Source organism: Papio anubis, chromosome 4, assembly GCF_008728515.1.
Source record: "Papio anubis isolate 15944 chromosome 4, Panubis1.0, whole genome shotgun sequence".
NCBI lineage: Eukaryota > Metazoa > Chordata > Mammalia > Primates > Cercopithecidae > Papio > Papio anubis.
In genome coordinates this window covers 180,716,312-180,739,214 of record NC_044979.1, presented here as the reverse complement: position 1 = coordinate 180,739,214, position 22,903 = coordinate 180,716,312, and the positions used below count along the sequence as shown (strand labels likewise).

Here is a 22,903-nt window from a genome sequence, read left to right as displayed (position 1 = left end):
TGTGTGTGTGAGCCCATATGTGTGAGCCATGTGTGTATGTGAACTTTGTGTGTGAGCCTGTGTGTGTGTGTGTGCCTGCGTGTGTGTGTTAGCCCATGTGTGCGGGAGCCGTGTGTATGTGAACCTGTGTGAGCCTGTGTGTGCCTGTATGTGTGTGAGCCCATGTGTGTGTGAGCCATGTGTGTATAAGCCTGTGTGTGTGAGCCTGTGTCTGCATGTGTGTGTGTGAGCCTGTGTGTGAGAGCCTGTGCATGTGAGCTGTGTGTATGTGAACCTGTGTGTGTGTGAGCCTATGTGTGAGCCTGTGTGTGCCTGCACATGTGTGTGAATCTGTATGTGAACCTGTGTGTGTGAGCCTGTGTGAGAGCCTGTGTGTGCCTGCATGTGTGTGTGTGTGAGCATGTGTCAGCTGTGTGTATGTGAACTTGTGTGCGTGTGAGTTGAGTGTATGTGAACCTGTGTGTGTGTGAGAGCCATGTGTGCATATCGGCCTGGGAGAGTGTCTGTGTGAGTGTGTTGGCATGGAATGGGGTGAAGATGGCACCACACCACAGGCAGGAATGGAAGGTTGCAAGCTGAGAGGCCACACATATGACACAGGTCATGGTCATGGTGCTCAGGAATTCCAGAGGTTCAGCTGGCCTTGGGGGACCCAGGCTGTGTCCTGTCACAGGGCCCTGAGCCTCAGGTGCTGAGGTGTTCAAAGGTTCTCTCCACTCGGTGGTCCACCTGGCTGCCTAATGCCTGGGAGGTGCCAGGAATGAGGGTCTCTGTGCCAGGCAGGCATGGCAGGTACCTGGCCAACGCTGAAACAGTGTGAGCTTCCTTCCTGGCAACCTGCCGGCCACCCGACCGGCTCCAAGCCTTCCAGGCCTGCAGGCAAGAGAAGGGGACTACAGGAGTGAGCAGTTTAAGAAATGGAAGGCCGAGGTTTCCAATCTAATTAACAGCATGACAAGCCAGGACCGGCTGCTGACCCACATGGAGCCTTGCACAGCCAGAAACGCAGTGTCCTGCTCTGCTCCTGAGACACTGGGGCTGTCACTACAGCACAGCCCCAGACACTTCCACACGGGCAGACTCTGGCTCTCCAGGCACGGCGGCGCCCTCTCCTCCCCTTCCCAGCTCTCCTGAGGCCTGTGGTTCTGGAATTGTCTGCTCTGTGCAAGCATGACTGCGGCCCTCCTCCCGCATCCAGCCGCACCAGGCCCTGGGATCCCAGACGGGCTTCCCCTTCGCAAGGGGCTCAAAGCAAGCACCTGTGGGGGTGGGGGCAGCAAAGCCGTCTGGCCGAGGTCCCTTCTCTAGCGTGCCTGTCTGTCCGTCTGTCCTTGAGGAGCCTTAAGAGTGCAGGGCGGGACAGGCAGGCACCAGCTGACACAGTACCGGGCAGGGACCAGTGCAGGAGCTCGAGGCAGGGCTGGGTGGGGTGGGGGTGGCCAGAGTCTCCTGGCTGGCAGCAGATGCGGGTGAGTGGCACAGACTGTCCTCATGCCCTCCTGGGAGACAGGCAGGAATCCATGACCAGGACAGACAGAGTCAGGACTGGGAGAGGCAGAGCAGGTGCCTGAGCTTGGCCATGCACAGCTTCCAGCGAGGCTGGGTCATCCACGGCTCCCCGAGGTTCCGCGCCACCGCTCGCCGCACCCCAGCACAGCTGAGAGCTGTGGTTTCTCCTCCCGTGGAGTCCCGCGTGGCTACCCACTCCAGGTCCAGCCCGAGGGCACCGCCTTCTCCAGGCTGCCTTCCCCACACACGCCACACCTCCAGCCCCAGAAGGTTCTGAGGAGGGGAGGAGCTGGGGCCCCCACTCGCCTTCCTGTTGCCAGGATACAGGCCCAGGAAAAAATGCCACAGCGCTGGATTAATGTCTAGACAGCGTGACCTTTCCCCTGGTTCTCTAGATATAATTGGGACCCAAATTGTCCGGTGTCATGAGCTGACAGCAGGGATGAAGGAGGGGGCTGTTCTCGGTGCCCCAAGGGGACTCTGGGAGAGGGAGAGGGCCGCCCACTACCTGCGTGGGGGCTGCATGGGGACAAGCCAGGGTCACCCACAAAGGCGCTTTCTGTGGAGGGGACGTCACCTCTTCCATCAGCGATGACACAGCTCTGAGATCTCAGTGTCCTCGCAATGGCTCCCATTAACTCCCTGCTGCCCGTCCTGCCAGGCTGGTGCCACGAGACCCTCAGGGCTGGGCCATGGGACAGGTGCCTCGCCCCTGCCAGGCGCTGGTGCCACAAGCACTTTCAGGGCTGGCCAGGATTGTGCCTGTCCTGCCAGGTTGGTGCCACGAGACCCCAGGGCCATGGGACAGCCCGTCCTGCCAGCCTGGTGCCACAAGACCTCGGGCTGGCCATGGGACAGGGTGCCCGGCCCCGCAGCCATGAGACCCTTGCGGGGCTGGGCCATGCGACAGGTGCCCGTCCTGCCAGGCTGGTGCCACGAGACCCTCGGGGCTGGGCCGTGGGACAGGTGCCTGCCCAGCCCTGCAAACGCATCCAGCAGGCGTCGAGGGCTGCCAGGCACAGAGACTCCTACTGCCAGCTGTGCACAGCGCCAGCTGCGACAGCAACGCCTCTGCCAGGAGACGCAGAGGAGACCAGCCCTGACGCTCCTGTCCCAGGGGGGCTGCTGCACACTCAGGCAGAATGAGGGGTCCTGAGGGGGACCCTTGGCCTACCCACGGCTCCCGGGGCAGGTGACTGGTCTGGTCCTGGTGTTTATCTCAACCTCGTTGTTCAGAAGCTGCTTTTTATTATTTGTGACCATAAAAGGATGTAAACAAATTTGTTTCGAGTCAAAACTACCTGGGTCCACCGGGCAACAGAGCAGGGATGCAGCCTCAATGTGGAATCAACAAGCCAAGGCTGTGAGAAGATTCTCAGGAGTGGGGTTCACGGAGGGAGAGCTGAGGGCTGGGGTTTCGGGGAGCATTTTACTTTTTATTCCAGGCAGTGCTATATTGGCTGGGATCTCAAATGCTGAATAATGCTCCCGTTGGACTTCAGTAATTTTAAAAAATAGAACTGTTTAAAAATCATGAACATTTCACAATGCAACCAAGTGGCCCCAGGTCCTCCCCTAAGCATGGTGCCCACCCGTGGCTTTGAGGAGGGTCCTTCAGCCCCAGCCAAGCCCTCTGGCATTTACACCCAAAACACCCAATAAATCTGCTGAGAGAAACACCGTCCCTGGCGGTAAATAAAGTCCAGGCCACTCTGCAGCCCAGCTCCCACCCCAGGGCCCGAACAGGGATGGGCGGCCTCAGAGAGCACCCAGTGGCCCCAGGTAGCCGGACCCGAGCCTTCGGAGCCAGCCTGGCCTTGGCAATCCTGCAAGCATGTCACCACACACGGCATCACGTGCCACCACACACAGCATCGAGTGTCACCACACATGGCATCATGTCACTACACGGTATCATATCACTACACAGAATTACATGTCACTACACACGGCATCGAGTATCACTACACAGAACTACATGTCACTACACACGGCATCGCGTGTCACCACACATGGCATCACATCACTACACGGCATCATATCACTACACAGAATTACACGTCACTACACACAGCATCACGTGTCACCGACACACGGCATCACGTCACTACACAGCATCGTATCACTACACAGAACTACATGTCACTACACACGGCATCGCGTGTCAGGGCCCAGCCCCAGAGCCTCTGGCCAGGGCTGGCCAATCTCTGCTCAGCCCTTTGGCATCCCTGACCTGCCACTGACACTGGGGACCTGGGTCCTCTCATCTGTCCTTTACTGAAGAAAGGGAAGAGCAGACCTGCAGCCCCGATGCCCCCCAGACTGAGGCGGTGAAGACTATGGCACCGTCTGCCCCGTGGAGGGGCTGCTTCTCCATCTCCCTGCCTGCCTGCCGTCCGGCGGGCCTGGCTGGTTCCACATGACAGAAGCTCCTCTGGAGGATGTGTTGGTCATCACGCCTGGCAGGGCTGCAGGCACAGGGGGTCAGGGGTGGGAGGGACCCAGGAAACTGACACGAAAGCAGAGACAGCCTCGGAGGCGGCTGGGAGGCCCCTGAAGAGGTGCCGCTTCCCTGAGACCCCAGGAAGAGACGTGAGCCAAGGAGGGCGGGCTGTGGACACAGTGGGGTCAGGAGGTGCACAAGGCGGGCTGTCCAGAGCAGGTGAGAATGGCCAGTGAGTGTCCTGAGGCTCAGCGAGGAGGCAGCTTCTGCGTTCACTGCAGCAGACAAGCGACCGGGCAAGAGTGGCTGCAGAGCCCGCCCGGGAATTCGTCTAGACACCCAGCAGTTGTTCACAGGCCATCAGCTCCTGCCACAAAGCAAGGGAAACCACCAAGAAGGGATGGCTACCTTGATGTGAAAAGAATGAGCCCAGCACTGAGCCGCCCTGCCAGAGACATCCTTCCCTAGCTTGGGGACCCTCAGCAATGCTGGTGGGCAGGCATGGGAAGGGCACACCCACCCCACCACTTCAGCAGCTGGGGGTTGGGATGCAGACCCCTCTGCCCCCACCAGGGATGAGCACCTGGCCAGCTCTACTCAGCGCTGTCCTCGATCTGCAGATCAGTCCACAAAGAGCTCGGAGTCGGAGCCGGCTCCCTGGAAGGAAAGGGTCTTGTCACTGCACATCTAGACAGCAAGCCCTGGCCGTCCAGCCCCACGCCAGGTGCCCCCACTCACAGCCAGCGCTCCAGGAGCGGCACGTGTTAACGAACAGGCACCTGCCCTTCTCGACAGCAGGACTGGCCATGCCAAGGCCACCTCCCGGGAAAGATAGGTCTGGGGTGGCAGGAGAGGCAGGAGACGCAGAGTGCCACCAGCTGCGCTGTGCGTGGGGCCTGGGGAAGGAGGCTGGAGGCCAGAACCCCCTTCTCTCTTCCCTACAATGCAATTCTCCCCACCCTTAGCGTTTTCCACCGAGCAGCACCTCCTTTGCCGCTTCATGGGAGTGGCACCCAGGACAGAGGGCCCAGCTCTGCCCAGGCCACAGTGGCCACAACAAGGGATGCAGAGGATTTGGGCCAAACCACATCCCCCGGCAAAGAGTGGTCACACTTCTGTCTGTTGTTATTAACAGGCCTGGTGCGCAGGTCCTGGGTGTGCTGAAAAGCCCGTCAGGGAACTGGAGGGAGCCGAAGTTGGCACACAGAACACCAGAGAGACCGCGGGCCTGGAAACGCCACGGAGAGGGCAGCGGGGCTGGGCAGGGCAGGGGCACCCGTGAGAGCCTCGAGTCGGAAGAGCACACCTGAGGACGCTGAGCAAGTCACAGACCACAGGACAGGGAACCTGCAGGTAAAACGGCCGCAAGGCCCAGGGAAGCTCAGGGCTCCCTGCACAGCAGGCAGGCATGGCCAGGGCCCAATCCAGAGACTACAGTGGAACAGCCCACAACACAAAGAAGCAAGTGCAGGAAGGAGGTGAGACAAGCTGGAGCCATTCGTACCCATTAAGAGGCAAGGAATCCCACAAGGCCCTGACAAGCCAGGAGGCGAGTCCACGCGAAATACAAAAACCAGCAGGGCCTGGCAGCGAGGGGAGGAGCTGCTCCGGGGGAATCTGGGCGGGCTCTCTGGGATCCCAGCACCACCTTTGGAAAGATCATTCCCCAAAACACACGTTATCTAGACAGCGACCCGCCATGACCAAAAGCAACCAAGAACACCAACACTCCGAAAAGCCCTTTAACAAAACTAACTTAGGGAACTAGAATTATTTCTGCTGAAAACAGAAGGGCAAAGATCAAATTAGCTGCTTGCACATATCTGAAAACTCACGGAGCAAGAAAACCTGACACCGAAAGCACCGTCACCCTCCCGAGAGCAAGACCAGCTTGCAATACAGACGAGAGAATGCAGGACGAGGGAACGGAAGAGTTGTCAGGGGCAGGGGCTGGGGCTGGGGCTAAAAGACCCGGCCAAAGTGAGCTGTGCTGCTTCCAGTCAAGAGGGAGAGAAGAGGCTGCACCTCTGGCGTTCAACTAGAAACCGTGTGCTGGTCAGCATGCAGCTCCAATCTGACTAGTATTCAGCACCTGCTGGGCCTAAGCTGGCACATAAAAGAAGCCGGGTGCTGGGTCACAGAGGACAGACCGTGGTCCAGGAAAGGTGCTGCCCTCTGAGGAATCTAAGAGATGCCGGGTGACCAGGTCACAGAGGACAGACCACGGTCCAGGAGAGGTGCTGCCCTCAGAGGATCCTACGATATGCCGGGTGACCAGGTCACAGAGGATGGACTGAGGTCCAGGAGAGGCGCTGCCCTCAGAGTCAACACCTAAGGGCCTGGATTTCTTAATCTGATCAAACACTGCCCTGCCCTGGCCACCCCCACACCAGTGCAGAGCCTCACAGTCCCCACACTGCCTCTAGTTCACAAAGGACACCAGGCATGGGGAGACTGTGCCCTGGCCACCCCCACACCAGTGCAGAGCCTCACAGTCCCCACACTGCCTCCAGTTCACAAACGACACCAGGCATGGGGAGACTGTGCCCTCACCACCCCCATACCAGTGCAGAGCCTCATGGTCCCCTCCCCACACTGCCCCCAGTTCACAAAGGACACTGGGCATGGCAAGACTGTGCGTGCTGCCCCAGTCTCCTGGCCAGAAAGTGGGCTGCAGGCCAGAGATCCAGGCTGGCCAGCCCTGCTGCTCCTGACCAAGATGGGCCTCAGAGAAGGTCCTCATTCCCCAAGAACAGGTTCACAAAAGCTGGGCCGAGGGAGCCACAGTCCAGCTGCCGACGAAAGGCACGATTCGAAGGTCTCACGGGCCCCACGATGAGGGCTGGGGTGGCCATGTTCCCCTCAGCTGGGCCGGGGTCACAGAGGCACACCTGCCCCGTGTTGCTGGGCAGTCCGGATAACGGAAGGGGTCTGGCTGTATGTTCTGGATAACTGAAAGGCCCAGTGAGGCATTCCAGATAGCTGAGGGCCCACGCAGCGTTCTGGATAAGTGGGGGCTCACACTCTCCCGGCCACCGGCAAGCACCCTCAGGGCTGAGGGCCTGCTTGGCACGCACCTGGTCAGCTTTTCTTTATGAAAACCCCCAATACGCCATGCCCGCCTGGCTGTGTAGCCCCACCCAGGGCTCCACCCGGCATGGGTTCTCCCCTCGGCTGCAGCACCAGGCACTGGGCTGGACGACGCTTTCCAGGACTGCTTGTAGAGCTCACGCCTCTCTGAAGGCCAGGCAAGGCGTGAACCCCAGGCCCCCAGCCGGGGTCTGATCAACGGCACCACCCGCACTTTCCTGTCCGGGGCCTGCCCGGTCTGCCTGCCGCACCCCTGCCCTCGACTCCACACCACGCTGGCTCCCACCTGCATTCATCTTCCGGAAGGGGGGCTCCATTCACAGCCCTGCGCTGCCACCCCTGCGTGTGGTCCTGCCCCACCCATGGCAGCCGGCCCTGAGCCCCGAGCCCCAGGTGTCCAGCTCCTGGCTGCTGCCCCGGGCCTGTTGGGAGGTCATCTGGGGACCTGATGACCAGAGGTTCCACTGACAATCAGGAGACTCCGAAGGCTGAGGACTCATCTGTAAGTCCCCACAGAGCCCACAGCCTGGGGTGGCCCTGGGTGTGCAGGAAGTGTCCACATTCTGACCCCCAGCAGCCTAGAGGGTCCTGCTGAGGCTCAGAACACATCCAAGGCTTCCTGCCCCACGGAGTGGCCCTTCACAGGCGAGAGGCCCTTATTCCCACGGTTACTAATGCCACCCCTTCTGCAAACCAACACCGCACCACGCTGTCACCTCTGGCTGCTGGGACAGGTCAGTCAGTGTCTTAAAGCAACACAGGCGTCTCTCGGAGCTCAGGAGACTGGAATTCAGAAGTCACAGTGACCAGAGGGGTCCTCTGGAGGCTCCAGGGGAACCCACTTCCTGCTCTTCTCATGTTCTCCCCAGCCCCCACCCGTGGCTCCGCCTCCACCATCCCCTCCTCTCCCTGTCCTGCCCCTTCCCTATAAGGACCCTTGTGACGACATGGGGCCCACCAGATAATCCAGGGTCATCCCCACCTGATCCTGCGCCTCATCCCACACACAGGCCACATGCATGGGTCCCACAGGCCGGGGTGGTCAGCTCGGGGTCAGTATTCAGCCTTCTACGCATGTGATCGGAAGTGGAAGCATAAATGTGGGTTTGGGTTTTGTTTCTTAAGTTCGGTGATGTTAGCGTCCATCTGTCTGCCCTCTCACTGGCGGGCAGGGCTGTTTTCCAGTCTGGGAGGCTGGCTGTCCGTGAGGCCCTCAGGCCACGTGCCCGGAGTGTGGCCGTCAACAGGGGCCAGGCTGGGGCAGAGTCGGCTGCAGGGTCCCCATCTTGTCTGCAGGAGGCCACCCAGGTCTGTTTAAAGTGTCAGACGTCCCCCATGTTGGTGAGACAGGCTGAATTGGGACAGGTGGTTTTCCTGGTTTCCAAACCTCCCACAACATTCTTAGTCATTTTCACAATAGAAACATGTGACTAGCAACCTGAGTATCCCAAATTCTGAGCAGGTCAGGCTGGAGCCCATTTCTTTGGGGGTGAAGTCTCATTTCAACTGGGAAACAGGGATGTCCTGGCTGCCCTGAGGGGATCAGAGACCCCGCATCAAGATGTGCCCCCGAAAGGGAGACAGGGCTGAGATTCCAGGACCCAAGACAGATCAGAGGTCAGCACCAACACGGCCTGCCTCCTCCCCCTCCTCCCCTTCCTCCTCCTCCTAAGGACCGAGGCAGAGAGCAGAGATGGTTCAGGTGCACACGGGCTTGGAGAGGGTAAGCTGTTTAGCTGAAATGAGAATTTATACTAGAAGATGCCTCCCAGCTCCATGCACCAGCTCACTCCATAAGGCTCCTGCCCCTGAGGGTCCGCCACTGCCCTCAGCACCCCTCCAATCCCACACCTAGGGAATTTCCTGGGAACCTGCCTTTTAAGCCCTCTCCATCCTCTACCCTGCCTCTGTCCTCTGCAAAGCCCCAGGCACGAGTGCTGGGCATGGCTGGCGGGGCCTTTGCTTCCCTCAGTGCCCAGGGACAAGGATGTGCAGGACGGGCAGAGGGACCCCGGGGTTAGCTCAGATGGGATCCATGGACACTTCCTTCTTTCTGGATGGAAGGCTGAGGTGATAACAGAAAGGAAGCGGATGTTCTCTGATCTCCTCCTCAGAGGCAGCACGTGAGGCTAAACTTTACAAAGCACAGACGCCTGCCTCCGGGAACTGCCTCTTTATAAGAAAGCTCCTCGCAGGGGCAAAAGAGGCCCAGCTTTCTCAGAAGTCTCCTGACAGCCGACGGGTCTTAGCAGGAGATTTTAGAAAACGGTTGCCACCCAGTAACAAAATCCAGCAAGTGGAGGAGGCAGGTGTTCCCCGGGTCCCCGCGACAGGGGCGCTGAAGCCTGTCAGGGTGCAGGCTTCCTGGCCTGCGGACACAAGGGGGGCTGGAGGAGGTCGGGATGGCTGCCCTCCCTCACACACATCGTCGTGGGCAGGCACAGCGTGGGGCTGAGTAAGCAGCAGCACAAACCTGCGTCTGGTCACAGGGACCCATTTTACTCATGGTGCACACCAGTCCCTCCTATGCGGCTCTGCCCTAAGGGCGGGGATGGAGCCCCCTCCACCGTGGAGCCCCCCGCAGAGCCTCAGGACCGGCCGGCCTCAGAGGGCTGTCAGCAGGACCCACCCCAGGAAGCCAATGTGCCATGTCCCATCCTTCCTGTAGGGCCCCATGTCCATCCCCAGGCACAGATTAGAGACCAAGACACAGAGAGGGTGAGCAGCCTGCCTGTGGCCACACAGCACTCAGGGTCACAGCCTGAGCTCTCAGTCATCACACTAGATGGCATCCCACTCATGAGGGCAAAGAGGACCATAGACGACGGCCAGGCTTCCTCACAGTTTAGACATTACTGTGAGAAGCATCTCTAATTCCATATCCACAAAGGCAGAGTCAAGACGCTAGCAGCTGACAGGTGCCAGGTGCCTCCCCACAGGCACTTCGCTTGCAGGACCCCCGCTGCCCCTCGGCAGACCTCTGCTGCAGATGAGCAAAGTGGCAGGGCCAGCTCCACTGTCTGTGTGCCTGGGCCGCAGGCCCCTGAGCTCTGCTGGCCACTCCAGGGTCCCACCTCTAAAGGGACCAGAAAGATGAGGAAAAACAACTCCACACATTAAGAAATATCATACCCCATGACCGGGCGTGGGGGCTCACGCCTGGAATCCCAGCACTTTGGGAGGCCGAGGCAGGTGGATCACCTGAGGTCGGGAGTTTGAGACCAGCCTGGCCAACATGGCAAAACCCTGTCTCTACTAAAAAAAAAAATAAAAAAAAAAAAAAAAAAAAAAAAAAATGCCAGGTGTGGTGATGCACACCTGTAGTCCCAGCTACTCAGGAGGTTGAGACAGCAGAATTGCTTGAGCCCGGGAGATGGAGATTGCAGTGAGCCGAGGTCACGCCATGGCACTCCAGCCTGGACGACAGAGCCAGACTCCATCTCAAAAAAAAAAAAAAAATCAAACCCCCAGTTAAAGACTAACCATAAACAATAAAAGTACGCAAAATAGGACATCCAGAGCTGAAAGCATCAACAGACAAAAAGCAATGGGGAAAGAGAACGCACCTGCAGGGAAGTGGGCACGAGCCACAAACCCAGCATTCCCAGAGAAGCACGACAGCCCCTTAGTGCGTGAAAACATTCACCCACACGGCGAACTCCACGTTCCCCAAGAAACACAACGGCCCTGAGTGGATGAAAATGTTCACCCGCACGACAATGGGGACTCACAAAACAGAACTCTGAGATGACACTTTCCATCCACCAACTTAACAAGGTTTTTTAAAAGACAGGACCCAGCCTGGCCGTTAGGGCTGCAGAGCTGCATGTAAATGAACGTCACCCAACAGAAGTGAGGCCCTCCCCTCTCCTGCAGGTCCCCGACCACTGCCCCTCCTCCACTCAGCCCTGACTCTGGCTGGGGTGGCACCCAAGATAAGAGCTGTGAGAAGACGAAGCCCTTGCCTGCGTCAGCGATAAGGGTGCACTGTTCCCTGTGACTGCTTGTTCACGGTGCCGGGCCCTCCGCAGCCTGCGTCAGCGATAAGGGCGCGCTGTTCCCCGTGTCTGCTCGTTCACAGCGCCGGGCCCTCCAGACTGTGGGCGTCCGAGGCTCACAGCGCCGGGCCCCCCAGACTGTGGGCGTCCGAGGCTCACAGCGCCGGGCCCTCCAGACTGTGGGCATCCAAGGCTCACTGTGGTGTTTCCTTCCCCTGTCTCGGGCAGGCATGGCCCCTCGCACACAGAGGTGCTCAAAAATGCACACAGGAAAAAAGAATGAAAGGCCAGATGGACAAAGAACAGTGGCTGGGCTCTCCCAGAGCAGCTGGTGGGGGTCTCACCGCCCATCAGCCCACAGCCCTGGGCTCTGAGGTCCTCCACTGATGCCAGTCCCCAACCCCACTGGCCTCTTTAGCCCTAAAACGTGGCAGAAGTCACAGACACTGTTCCGTGGGGGCACCTGGCATCAGGGAAGGCAGAGTCACTGCAGACGACGTCCTGCCCCTGGATAACGCCCTGCACTGGTGGCTGCAGGGCTGGGGCTTCGCCGCAGGCCCACGGAGGTCCTGGGACGCTGCCCCTCTCTCTCCCATGCCCCTCCCTGCCACAGGGAGAGGCCAGATGTCCCGCCCAGCAGCAGCGTCCACGTGAATCGAGCGATTCCTCCCAAAACAGAGTCTCCCGCTGTCTAAGTTGTAACATGGAAGGGAGGTCTCTCTCGGTCCCCGAGGCTGTGGGGTGTGTGGACTCGGGCCTGCCCAGGTGCGTCCAGAAGAGGCCTCTGGGGCAGCCGAATCAGAGGCTCTCCTGAGCCCTCAAGCTCCGGGACCGGTGAAGCCGCCACCAAGACAGGCTGCCGGCCCAGGAGCTACGTCCAGCCTGGCTTTCCCATCGGTTCACGTCACCCCAAAACAGACAGTGCCTCTGCTGCCCCAGGAGCAGCTGTGCTGGCAGGTTCTCTGCAGACAGGAGTCCGAGCTGCTGAAACTTGATGCTATCTCAAAATCTCTAAGCGCAGATTCCAGAAAGGCCTAACTGCGGCAAACGTTGAAGCTGCTCAATGGAACGGTGGGAAAATACAAAAGCAAGGACTTCAGACCAAAAATAAATGAGCAAACGAACAAACAAACGGCTGGGGGGTGGGTGCGAATTCCACCACTGTAACCCATCACGCTCTCTCCTCCTGCCTCTCCCACTGGCCTTCCTGCCTGTGGCTCTGGCCCAATGTCTGTCCACGGGCACTCCCCACAGGGTCAGCCTTCACCCCCAGTGTCTGTCCACGGGCACTCCCCGCAGGGTCAGCCCTCACCCCCAGTGTATGTCCACGGGCACTCCCCGCAGGGTCAGCCTTCACCCCCAGTCAGTGCCTGGCGCCAGCACCAGCGTGTGCCCACTCGCAGCCCTGCTGGCCTTCTGGAAGCCGGCGTGGTGACAGCCAAACCACCATTCAGCCTGGTGCCTGCCCTGCCCTGCCCATCACACGGCCCCGGTGGGAACGAGGGGCCCCACAGGGGATCAGCCCCGAGGTGGCGAGGCGACCCCGTCTGCCAGCATGAAATGCCAGAAAGTGCCAGAAAGATGCAAGGGCTTGAGAATAGTTCCCCTTTCCCCAGCTCTTGTGGAAGAAGCCAGAAGAGCCGTGCCGGGGCTTGCCTGTGCCGGAGGAGCTGTGGCGGGAAGGCATGCTCCTGCAGGCATGGGGCACAGACACTTCCCCTGCAGCCTCCACATTTCATCTGACTCAGCGCATCCGAGATCAAAAGCTCCCCCTGACAGCCCTTCTGCAGAGGCCCAAACCTGCCATCTCAAACATCACCGCCAGGGCCGGTAAGCGCCGCTCCCTCATTCTCTGTGGCCCTGGGCAGCGCCAGGGGACAACACAGATCAGCTCCCTGCCTGGGCTGGCTGTCTCCTCACGTGGCACGGGGTCTGGCACAAAGACACAGTCTGTGGTATGTGGCTTTTACACAGTTGCCAGCGGCCGCTCATAGAACCTCTCGAAGAAGCAGCCATTCCCGCCCCGGGGTTAAGGAGGGGGAACTGAGGCAGCAAGGCTGGTGATGGCCACTGGCCGTGGAACAGGATCTGCGCTCAGGCACCAGACGGCAGGGCTTCACTTGCCTGGCACTCTGCTGCCTTGGACAGGTCCTTGCCTGCGACCGCCTGGTGCTGGGCTCTGGCCTGTGACTGCCCAGTGCTGGCCCTGGCAAGGCTCCCAGGAGGCGGGGCTCAGCAGCCCAGTCATTCTGGGCAGGTGTCTGGGCCTCAAAAAGAGCCCCAGACCCCAAACTCCCAGGCCTGAGAGGCCTCAGATGAGAGAAGCACCCGAGCCCAGAGGCCACAGAGCACCCCACAGTGCCCCGAACTGCTTTCAGGATCTTCATGGGCCACAGTATTTCAAAATGTACCAAATGTCATCATTGTATAAGGGCACCCAACATGTATTTTAGTTTCCCAGGATTCTGCCCCTGCCCTGCACAGCACCACATGAGGGAACATCTGTCTCAGGTCCTGTGCCGTCCACCGCTGGCCAGCCACTGAAATCTCGCCATGGGGTTTGGCCCGGCCAGGCCTATCATCTTGTTCTCTGACAGGCACCCGCTAACAGACAGCCTGGAGGGTGGCAGCTCTGACTGGCCCTGGCAGGCACTGGGGTGGCCCCTTCTCCGCATGGTCCAGTGCCCCATGCCGGGGGTGGGGTGAGGGCCATGGTCAGCCCCTCCGGACACAGCCCCAGCCTGGGGGCTGTTCTCAGCCATAGCCAGCTTTCTCCCCGCCAGCCTCTGCACCTGACCCCTGAGCACTGGTGGGGAGCCAGTGCCGGCACAAAGGCCCCATTGGCTGGCACACCCTCCTCTGCAGGCCTGGGGCTGAGAGAGGAAGAGACTTGCTGGAGGTTTCAGGTGTCACCCCACCCCATCCCCCACAGCTGTGAGGTTCTCTGGATCCCCGGGCTTCACCTAGAGAGGTCCAGGGGGGACCAGGGGCTCCAACATACGCTCCACAGCCAGACCCAGGAGGGTTTCCTTCCTGAGTAGAAGCAGGCACCCCTCCCCCAACACAGTGAGTTCCAGGGGGGACCGGGGTCTCCAACATACGCTCCACAGCCAGAACCAGGAGGGTCTCCTTCCCGAGCAGAAGCAGGCACCCCCTCCCCCCACCCAGTGAGAGGGGGTGGGGAGGGTGCTGTGGTGGCCCCTCTCTCTGAGCTGCCTGCATACCCCCTGCCCCCACACAGTGAGGGGGGCGGGGGCGGGGGAGGGTGTTGTGGTGGCCCCTCTCTCTGGGCTGCCTGCATACTCCCTGCCCCCACACAGTAGGGGGGCGGTGAGGGTGTTGTAGGGGCCCCTCTCTTTGGGCTGCCTGCAGGCTGCAGCTTCTACCCCAACCCAGCCCATCCCCTACTGTCTGTCCTTAGCAATCAGGAGCTGCTCCCAGGGCAGTGGTGCTATTGCTCATATCACAGGTTCCTCCGGTACTCCCGGGGCCCAGAGAACCCAGCCTTTTCAACAGTCCAGGTGAAGACAGAACAAGGCACTCTGAGGGAGAAAGTTGGTGTGGATGCAGCATGACTACATGAGAATCACACGTGCGGGGGGCGTGTGTGTGTGTGCATGTACACAGGTGTGCCCCCGCACGTGTGTGACTGGGAATGTGCACCTGTGTGCACAATTGTGCGTGCCCATGTATGCGTGCACCTTGCACTTTTAAATGGAGCAGCAGCGGGTGAGGTGGGGTTCTCCCGGACTGGCCCCCAGTGTCTGGCGCCTGCACTCTGGAGCAGGGCAGTTCGCTCCTTCTAGGTTTTCCTGCAGAGGACTTCCCCCGCTCTGCTTTCATTTATAGGAAAACAGGAGTACCCTGAAAAACAAGTTTTGCTGAAATTCAAAACTATCTTCCAAAGTCCCTGCATCTGAATCCTGAAGACTCCCCAGTGGGTGAGCCGAGGAATGAGACCACCTTCTACGGGAGAGACCCTCCCGTTACCTAGGTGCTGTGTGCCCTGGGGTTAGCCACACCCATGGAAGCCAGGTCACTGAGGCCCAATCCTCGCAAGGCTTCAGAGGGAATGGGGAGTGAGGTGCAGGGACCCTGCCTTGTACCCACACCACTGGGCTCTGTGCTCACCACCAAACAGGAGGAGGTCCTAGTGGTGAGCAGGGGCAGGATATGCACCTTCTGGGGGCTGCAGGGGGGCGAGGGGAGAGCTTGATGCAGTGGTGGAGTGTGGGAGAGGCTCAGAGACAAGCCAACTCATGAGACCAGGCTCCTGGCGTGGCCATGGGCATCAGCAACTGCCGCTCTTCCTCAGCCCATTCTGACTCTGAAGCACTGACTACAAGCACCTCCCGGGGGCCATGGCCATGTCGCACACATGAATTTACCAGAGGAGAAACTGCAGGTAAGACTGCAGCACCTGATTGCTGGGTGGCAATCAGGTGGTCAAGTGACCACCGAGCCCACAGGTTCCTGATAAGAGGGAAAGGCACAAACACCATTCAAGAACCTCAGCATCACAGCGACCAATCCTGACACAAAAAAGCAAAAGACTTTTCTAGGGGTCAAGCACAGCACAGAGACACGGAAAGATGCATCATTCTTGGCCAGAAAAAAAAAATGTGCAAATCAGCAAACCGGGCCTCAGGCCTTCAACTCTCAGGGGTGCTTTTTAACTTTTGAGAACAACTCAAACCCTTGCCAGAGTCAGCATTTCAGACACATTAGCTCTTCTCCAATAACCCCTAAAGGGGGCGACTGTTTTCCCATTTCACTGGGACTTGGTCCTGCAGGGACTGGAACCTGGGCTGCAGGTGGCCTGGAGCCTGAGTTCTCTCCGGGTTGGGGGAGGGGTGTGTGGGCAGCATCCAGGCCCCTCTCTGGGGCTGCTTCCGCTTCAGCCTCCAGGACACCCGCCTTCCACATTCCATTAGACACCTCCAAGGGGCCTTCCTGCCCAGAGTGCTTGAGGCTGGGGCAGGCCCAGGACAGAAGAGGAACGCACAGCCCATTGGCTGAACGGTAACTTTCCCAGCTGAGGTCTGCACTGACTTTACACCCCACTCTTAGATCTCAAGATTGCATCTCACCAAAGTTCGCATAACAGTTTTTGTTTTTTCTATTAAAAGGCAAAATCCATCACCTTTTACATCTCCTCCTTGATAACATTTCATAAGCTCGGGGCTTGGGCCCCAGCGTCTTTCCTTTCCTTTGTCCCTGTGTGATTTTAAACGTCCCGCCCAGGGAGCCCTGGTCTGGGCCCTGCGGGCGCTGGCGGCCCGGCTCAGAGGGCAGCTCTACAGCCTGATTAATGGCCCCGAGTGACCCTGGGCCGCGGTGGGGAAGGAGCTGCGTGAGCTCGCACAGCACGGCCTTTCTCCGCCAGTGTTTCACCCCCTGCAGTTCACACAGTAAATGAGGAATTGTCTACGACTCAACACGCAGGTGTTTTCAGTACATCTACTTATAAGGTAGCTACGGTTTTGAAAGGTCTATGCTACTATTTAACCTGATGACTAAGTCGATTGGAAACAATGAAACAAATTATTACAAGAATCCAGACGACATCCCTCCCTCCCTCCCCCTTTCCTGCTTCCTCACCCGCTGTAGCAAGCAGGTGGGGAGTCGAGTCGGAGGCAGGGGCTGGCTGCGTGGACCCCCGGGTGGGATTCCACCCGCGACAAGGCACCCAGGCCCTTTGGGCGGGGCTCCCCGGGGTCAGCGTCCCCGCCGCCTCCCCCGGGCCTCTGCTGGGCTGGCTGGAGGCAGGAGGACCCGGCCAGCAGCGTGGTGGGGAACTGGGTCCTGGGGTTGGCGGCAGGAAGGTCCCCACGGGCCCCGCGCACAGTTTGCCGCGCACGGGAAGCGGCGAGGCCGGCAGGGCAGCGGCTTCTGGGCATTGTTCTCGGGCCGCGCGGCGCTCGGTGGCATCAAAGGGGACCGCGCAACCCGACACCGCGGCGGACGCGGGGACAGAGGCGCACAAGGCCCGGCCCGCGGCGAGGAGCCTGGGAGCCCGCGCGGCTTCGCTTCAACAGGTTGGAAACGCGGAGACGACGCCCCGCGCTCCACCGCCTTCCGCCCGCGGTCAGTCCCGGGACCCGGCGCTGCGGGGACGAAGCCGTGACGGCGACACAGGCCGCGTCTCCCGAGACCCCGCGGCCCCGCCCCGAGCCCTCCCGGCACCGATGCCCCCGCCGGCCGCGGAGGTTGGGTCACCGCGCCTGGACTCCGGCCGCCCGCACCGCGCACCCCGCCCGGCCCGGACCCCGCGGGGAGAATGAATGGGCGGGACTCCGGCAACCCCGCCCCGCCCGCTCCGTCCGGCTCTGGCGCCTCCTGCGCGCGTGGGCAGGGCCGGGGCTGAACCCAGAGCGGCCGGGGCGGGGGTGAGCGAGCCGGGCGGGGACACCAGCCAGGGCGGCGAGGCCGGCGGGGACCGGCGTGAACCTTCCCGTCCAGCCCGGGTCTTACCTGGCTCCACCGAGGCCGCGCAGACCCAGAGCAGCAGGAGCAGCGGCGCACGCACGTCCAGGAGGCGCCGCCGCCGCGGCCACAGCCAGGGACACCTGCGCGGGACAGGCACGGGTCAGGGCCCCGCAGACCTCCGCCGACCCCCGTGGGCCCCCGCAGCCCCCGCCATCCGCCGCCCGTCCGCAGCCGCACCTCGGCGCCCCCCGACCCCTGCCCGCAGCCCCAGCCGCACCTCGGCGCCATGCTCTCCCCGGGAGCCTCCGCGCCGCGGGATGCTGCCTCCTCCGCCGCGGTGCACCCGCTCGGACCGCCGCGCTCCAGCCGCCGCCGCTGAGAGGCCGGGCAGGGGGCGGGCGCGGGGCGGGGACGGGCGGGGGGCGGAGCGACAGCCGGGCCGGGCCAGGGGAGGCGAGAGCGGGGCGGGCACCGCCGCGGGCCTGCGGCTGCGAAGACGGGGCGGGCTGGGACCCGGGGGCGGCGGGGACGGGCGAGGGCGGACAGGGACGCGCCCCGCCCCGAGGGAGCTGCCCGAGGCTGAGACCCAGCGTAGGGTCCGGGGGCTGCCCTGCAAGGAAGCCCAGGTTTATGCGGAAAGTGACCACCGCCGCCCGCCGGGCTACGACCCCAGCCCCTGAGGCCGGTGGGGCAAAGGGAAGGAGGGAGATTTGAATAAAGACATTAACCGCGGAGGCGGGAGTTCAGGATGGAGGAGGAGGCCGAAGCTTGCACCTCCTGCCCCGCAAAGCCCCTGCAGGATCCTGTCCCGGCTGGACGGAGGGACGCGAGACAGGAGGGGCGTGCGAGGGCCAGCTCTGTCCCCAGGTCCCCCTGTCCCGAGGACCCGGCCCAGCAGAGCCCCTTCCTCCCCAGTTCCCAGGCTCCTCCTCCCTCTCAGGTGAAGACCCTGTTTCCATTTCTGCAGGGCCAGCATCCTGAGCCCCACCTGCGGGCCCTGAGCGCCTTCCTCCCGGCAGCTGTGCCCCCACCCCACCGGACCGCTCCCTGCAACCAGAGAGCCCTCACTCACACCAGCAACCCCCTACCACGCACCTGCTTCCTCCTGGTGTGCACAAAACTCATGGCACTGACTTGACAGCTTTCTCTAAAACCCTGATTCCACCTTGGCCCATCCACACTGTCCCTTTCCGGCCAGGGCTCATCTCCTATGCCTGGACCAAGCAGCATAGTCTCCTGTCTCCCTGGTCTACCCACACGTGGCCCCACCCATCCTCTGAAGCAGCCCCAGGAGGAAGCAGTGACTTCACACTTCTAGTGCCCGGCCCTCTGGGCCCTCCTCTCTAGGCTTGCTTGCCAGGGTCCTCCCAACCTGACCACTGCCTCCCACCTCCTCTCCACTCCTGTGGCTTTCCAGCCGCAGCTGCACGGCCTGCTTGGGATTCTCCTCTGCTGGCATCATCCCTGCCTGCCTCAGCCTTCCCAGGCCCAGTCCTGCCCAGTCTCACCCCTTCCCACCCATCCACCTGGCCAGGTCCCCACCAGCATCTGCCTTCAAACCTGGAATCCTTCTCTGAGTGCTTGTGGTCCACTGTGAGGAAGGAAATCAATTTAAAGGATTATGACCCACATTTTTTAAAAAATAAAAAGATTAAGGAGAACAGCATAGAGTAGAAGTGGTCATCGCACACTCTTCTGCAAAACTTTTGTTTCTTAGGTGGACGGAGGAGTGAGTGTGTGTGGTGTATGTCAGGATCTGGTGGTGTCTCTGCCGTGCAGTGGGCGTGTCTGAGTGCTGTGTGTGTGTCTGTGACTGTATCTTGTGTGCATGTGTCTGCGTGTCTTTGTGTGCTGTGTCTGTGCATGTGTGTTTCTGTAACTATGTACAGTGTGTGCATGTGTGTCAGTATGTGTGTGTGTGTGTGTGTGTGTGTTGGGGGTGTTCATGTGTCCTGGGTCCTGGTGGCATCTCCTCTCTAGGCTCCTGGCCTGTCTGGGGCCCTGTCCATTAACCCTGCAGTGCAGGTCTCTTTCACCTCTTCCATGTCACCTGCCCTGGGGCGCCACTTCCACCCAACCCAACCCATTCCTAAGTCTTCCGTCAGGGGAGGCGCCTGCTGCCAGGGGAAGCAGGTCTCTGCAGGTGTGGCCTGATGCATGGCCCTGGGGGCCTGTCTGCAGCTCCCGGGAGGGAGGGGCTGGGGCAGGGCGGGTGCCAGCCCACCTGTGGCCTGAGTTGGCCTACCTCTCTCCCGCCCCACTCCCCACCTTTGGGGACTATAGGATGCAATCAGTAGGAGACACAACTACTAAGAAACACATGTGACTGCTCACCTGGTAGCTGTAGAACTCTTTTTGCTCATTTGTTTCACTTGGGGCCTTACCTTGGCCTCATGGCTGCGTCTCCATAGGCCCTGCAGCATCCCCTCTATTAGAGTTGTATTGTTTCCTTTATAGACACAAGTGATACGTGATCACCATGGAAAAATCAACAGAAAATGCAGAAACGCATGTAGAAAATAAGACCAAAAGTTTCTCCGTTCACCTTACCTCCTCCCAGGCCCTTCTGCACAGACACCCACAGGTGCTCTGAGGGCAGCGCCCACCGCCCACGTGGAGCTCTGCTCAGCCCTGTTTGTCCCTCCGCCAGGGTCCCAGAGGCTCTGTGCCCTCTGGTAGGGGCAGGCTCAAACCAGTGTCCCCAAAGAGACAGGCATGCCAGGTGCCTGGGGGATTTTGGAGCACAGATGTGGGCAGCAGGAGAGTGGCCATGGTGCAACCAGCACAGGTGTGGGTTGCAGGGACCAGGGGAGGGCTCATGGGCTGTGGAGGAGTGGGCTGTGGGGGGGCGCAGGGAGGAGAGAGCGTCCAGGACTGAGGGCAACTCCAGCAAAGGTCCTGGGGTGGAGCAGGTGGAGCAGGCTTAGGACTGTGTCTGAGTTCCAAGAAGTGGTAGCAGATTCCTCAAGTCTGGGCCCTGCACCACAGGTGTCTGTCTTTCTTCCTGGGCAGGTGGGCCTGGGATGGAGTTGGTGGGTTTGCAGGGAAAGGTGGTACAGACAGGGAAGGGGCTGCACTCAGCTCAGAGGAGCTGCCCAGGCCATGGCTACAACCCACTATGCAGCCCTCTAAGGGGCCCCAGGAGCCTAGGAAAGGTTCAACTTTTGTGAGGGGCTGCACTCCTCCTGACATGGAGCAGACCCAGCCTCAGCCCTGGCTCTGGCCCTGAAGGGGCTTTAACAGCACAGACTCAGGCCCTTGGCCTCAGCGCCCACCCCAGCAGCCCTTCATGCCTGAGACACCAGAGGAAAACAGGTGGACGTGGGGAGTGCTCGCCCAGCTGGCCCAGCGCTCCCTGGAGGCACAGTGGGATCCAGGCTGCAGGAATCGTCCCTCCTCCCCGTGCCCAGCGGGCCCTGCCCCGAAGAGCTTGCTGTGTACTATGGAAGTAACTTTTCATCCAGTAAGGAAGAAAACTGTCGCACAGGCAGGGCAGGCTGTGAAAAGCACAAACATGTATCCCAAAATCAAGTTTTCTGCGGGGTCACACACTGGCGCTCCCAGGCCCTAACCACACATGCCCACCCATAACTGAGGCGCCTCTGGGCCTGCTCGCTCCCATCCTGGCCGTGAGCACCCACCTGAGAGCTGCAGCGTGGAGAGAGGCTGGGCCGTGGCCCCTGCATGACCCTGTGGTCCCCACCCCTGCTCCTGCCACTTGGCCCCGCTGCTCAGATTATTTCCTCCTTGGCCCCAGTTGCTGCAGCACATTGTGGTCCGGGCTTGTTTCCCTGTGTCCTGCTTGGGGCTTGGGCACCCCCCACGGGATGCTCTGGCTTGCTGGTGTCTGCATCTTCGCTCCTAGCATGGTGTGGAGTAAACACCCATCACATGAAAGACCTAGGGGCCAGCTGCCTCTCTCACCCGGACCTCAGCCCTTACTGCTGGGCCTCGCTGGTGGACATGGCCTGAGGGGACACTGACCTGCTGAGCCCTGCACACCAGGCAGGGCCAGCCCATCTGTGCCACAGACAGTTCGTAGGAGGACTTGTCATGGCAGAATCTGGAATTAGCAGATGAATGATGGGAAACCCACACAATGGGCCACCAGAGCCATCAGAATAAAAAGCGTCTTGTGGAAAGAGCCACAGCCAGAACCCCGCACGCCACATGGCCCGTGGCAGGGAGCATCCGTGTAGGACATTGTGAGCCTGCTGTGGCATACGACTCCCTCTGAGTGTCAAAGTACAGGAGGTCTCGATCCTTTTCTCTCTGATTTTCCACACTTCTGAAGGGTTCTATGACAACCATTTGAGCTGATTTTGGGTGCACGTCCCCATCTTGCTGCTGTGAGAAAAGGCCTCCGGTCCCCGATCCACCTGGCCTGTGTTGACTGAGGAGAATCCACACACCGGGATACACAGCGCCTGGCCTCCCAGGTGGTGCTGCTGACCCGGGAGGAAGGAACCAGGCCCCAGACACCTGGCCCTGCTGCTCCCTGCCTGCCTGACAGCCGCCACCACCAGCAGAGCCACCACGCAGACCTGGGCCCCCTCTCCTTCCTGCTGCTCAGCCTCACGTGGAGAAGGGAATCTCACTGCTGGCCCCACAGAGGACACAGCCCTCCCAGGGAGCTGGGACTGTGCTCAGGGGGAGGCACCCTGAATTTGCACACACCACATGCACACACACACACGCCATCCACACACCACACCCCACAAGCAACACCACACACACCCCCAGTACCACACACCCCTCAACACCACACACACCACACACCACACACATGCCTTACACACATCCCCAAACACACCATCCACACACCACAAACCACACACATACATCACACTCATGCACCATATACACATGCCATCCACCCACCACATACCACACACACGCATCATACACTACACACACATGCCATTCACATGCCACAAACCACACACATGCTATCCATCACACACACACACCATCTACACCATCTACATACTACACATCACACACGTTCACTACACACATGCCATCCACACACCATACACACACCACACTGCTGCATCACCAGCATCCAGAGCTGTGCTTGGCAGGATGCAGATGCTGAATACGTATGTTTAGATGGAAGGACCGGATGTGGGGAGGAACTTGAGCCTGGCATGTCTGAGACAGATGATTGGGAGTGTGCAGTCCCAGGTAGGTGCTGGCATGAACCCACCACAGCCTCCCAGGCCTCCACCTGCACCTGTCGGGGCCCTTTGTGCTCCCTCTCCTGTCACACTATCCATGCAATCACAAGGTGAGTCGTCTGAAGACACACAACTCACGCAGGACACAACCTCACTGTGAAAACTCCACCTGTGACCAGTAAAGCTGGACTCCCATCGCCACCTCCTGCCAAACCGAACCCTATCGTCTTCTGTGGGTTGTCCTCCTAGGCTGT

General features: G+C 60.3%; 1 pseudogene; it reads left to right on the top strand.

The window, feature by feature from the left end:
- The window catches only part of LOC116274652, a 29,051-nt pseudogene extending 27,642 nt beyond the window's left edge, over positions 1–1,409 (top strand).
- The last annotated feature ends 21,494 nt before the right edge of the window (positions 1,410–22,903 follow it).